Source organism: Fukomys damarensis, unplaced genomic scaffold (assembly GCF_012274545.1).
Source record: "Fukomys damarensis isolate Sample0158 unplaced genomic scaffold, DMR_v1.0_HiC HiC_scaffold_11, whole genome shotgun sequence".
Classification (NCBI taxonomy): domain Eukaryota; kingdom Metazoa; phylum Chordata; class Mammalia; order Rodentia; family Bathyergidae; genus Fukomys; species Fukomys damarensis.
Window position 1 is genome coordinate 48,090,515 of NW_022900923.1, and position 2,840 is coordinate 48,093,354.

At 35.8% G+C, this 2,840-nt stretch overlaps 1 non-coding gene across 1 annotated transcript; it reads right to left on the reverse strand.

Annotated features, from left to right (window-relative positions):
* Positions 1–241: 241 nt before the first annotated feature.
* LOC117285647 lies at positions 242–348 on the reverse strand. The gene has a single exon (XR_004516716.1). It is a non-coding gene; the product is annotated as a U6 spliceosomal RNA (small nuclear RNA).
* Between the last annotated feature and the right edge of the window lie 2,492 nt (positions 349–2,840).

Below are 2,840 nucleotides of genomic sequence, written 5' to 3' on the forward strand. Positions count from 1 at the left end.
TTTTAATTACATTTTCAATTTCACTGATTGTGATTGGGGTATTTAAAATGTTTTTATCTTCTTCGTTCAACTTTGGTAATTCATAAGTATCTAGAAATCTGTCCATTTCTTCTGTGTTTTCTATTTTATTAGAGTACAGGTTCTCAAAGTAGGTGTTCATGATCCTCTGGATTTCTTTTGGATCTGTTGTGACTTCACCTTTTTCATTCCTGATTGCATGGATCTGAGCCTTTTCTTTCCTAAAAATATGAAACGCTTCACGAATTTGCGTGTCATCCTTGCGCAGGGGCCATGCTAATCTTCTCTGTATCGTTCCAATTTTAGTATATATGCTGCCGAAGCAAGCACAAATATTTAACTTTCAATAAAAATTACTAGATATGCCTACATGACTGAAAAACAACAGAAAAAATAATAGTGCTATAGGCAACCCTGATATTGGAGTTAAGTGGCTTGAATTTTCAATAATTTTAATGAATATGGTCATGAGAGCAGAGATTTGTAAGCAGTAAAACCGAATCAAGTGTAAATTCTGGAATAAAAAGTCCACTACCTAAATTTAATAATATATCGCTTCTCGGCCTTTAGGCTATGATCAAGTGTAAAATTAATAATATACATAGATTTACCAGTAGACTAGACACAAAAAAGACAGAATTGGTGAACGAAAAGTCAGTCCAGGAGAAAGAAAAAGGTTGGAGGATGCAGAAGAGAGCATCCTAGACATTTGAGATGCAGGGAAGAGGTCTGCAGTGTAACTGGAATCCAGGAGAGAAAGGAGCAAATTGGAAAGAAGCAATATTTCAAAAGAACAGTGGCCACAAGTTTTCTAAAACAGGTGAAAGATATCAGCTACAAGTCAAAGAAACTCTAAAAATTTCAAGCATATGGGAACTTTTATTTCCCATTAGGAAAAAGATTGTTTTTAGTAGTATGGAGTAGTTAATATGGTGGCAAGTTAATAATGTACTTTTCTATTTTCTTATAAAATGCTCAGTTCGTATTTTATATATTTCCCAATAAAGTGTTTAATAGTTGCAGTAGTAGAACTCTAGATTAATTAGAGGTTACATTCCAGTCAACACACAGAGGTATCGTTCTCTAGATGGGTTCTGAAGTACCACATATTTATAATACTGGGATATAAATTTTCTTAGTTTATTTTCTGTTGCTATAGTAGAATACCTGTGATTGGATAAGTTTTTTTAAAAATGATTTCTTTCACTTCTGGAGTTCAGAGAGCCCAGTATCAAGGTGTTGGTATCTTGTAAGGGCCTTCTTACTAGCAGAAGGAGTCACATGGTGAAAGAGGACATGTGAGAGAGCACATTGTGAAAAAGCTTGCTTTTGCAACAAAGCCACTCACAAATTAATTAACCATTCCTGTAATACTGGTGTTAATGCATTCCTGAGGGCAGAGACTTCTTTCCAGTAATATCAAAATGGCAATTAAGTTTTAACATGCATTTTGGAGGGGATGGTCAAGCTATACTGTGGCTATAACTAAACAGTTTTATCTGTTATTGCTATCTTATGAGATATTAATAAAGCATTAATAAAGTTAATTAAAACTCCAATCCTAATATTTTAATTGCTTAAAATCTTAACCAATAAAATGATTTTTTTTAATTGAGTTTATTGGTACATTTAGGGATACAGTACAGTTACATTCATTGTTGGGATCATGTACCTTTACATGGCAAGTCTTGATTCTCATTTTTTTCCCCTTACCTCTGCCCTCCCTTCCCCCCCTCCTCCCCTCCCCATCTACAAACACTTTATTTTCATCTTTTCATTCTCTCTCATTTTTTTCTTTTCCCTTTTTGTTCTTCCCCTACGTATCACACCTTCCCTACACCTTTAGCTCCTTTCCTCCCATTTCTAAATGTCAGTAATCTTATTAGAATCTTATGCATTGTTGCAGAATATTCACACCAGGGAAACTATTCGGTATTTACACATGTGGGACTTATTTATTTCACTTAGGAGTATATCTTCAATATGTATCCATTTTCCTATGAATGAATCTATTCTCTCGCTCTTTATGGCTGAGTAATATTCCATTTTATAGAAAAACCACAACTTCTTTATCCAGTTTCCAACGGATGGGCAAATAGGTTGTTTCCAAGATTTAGCTATTACAAACTGTGCCGCTATAAACATGGGTGCACATACTTCTCTGTGATATGATTCTTTCAGTTCTCTTGGAAAGATACCCAACAGAGGGATGGCTGGGTCAAATGGAACCTCCAGTCCAAGCTCTTTGAGGTATCTCCATATTGATTTCCATAGTGGTTGCACTAGTCTGCACTCCCACCAACAATGGAGGAGGGGGGTTCCTTTCTCCCCACAACCCCGCCAACATTTGTTATTGTGTGATTTCTTGATAGCAGCCATTCTTTGTGGGGTGAGGTGGAATCTCAGTGTTGTTTTCATCTGCATCTCTCGAATGACCAGTGATGTGGAACATTTTTTCATATATTTTCTTGCTGCTTTCACTTCTTTGTATGAGAAATGTCTGTTCATTTCGGATGCCCATTTTTGGATCGGGTCTTTATATTTGGGGGGACTGATTGTTTTGAGTTCTTTATATATCCTTGATAATAGTCCTTTGTCTGAGGTACAGCTGGTAAAAATTTTTTCCCACATTGTAGATTGCCTCTTAGTTCTGCTAATGGTTTCTTTTGAAGTACAGAAGCTTTTTAGTAAGATGAGATCCCAGTTGTTGATTCTTTCTGCTAGTTCCCATGCTACTGAGGATTTGTTCATAAAGTCTTTTCCTATACCAATGTCTTCCAGAGTTCTGCCTAACTTACTTTCCAGCAAGTTTAATGTTTCTG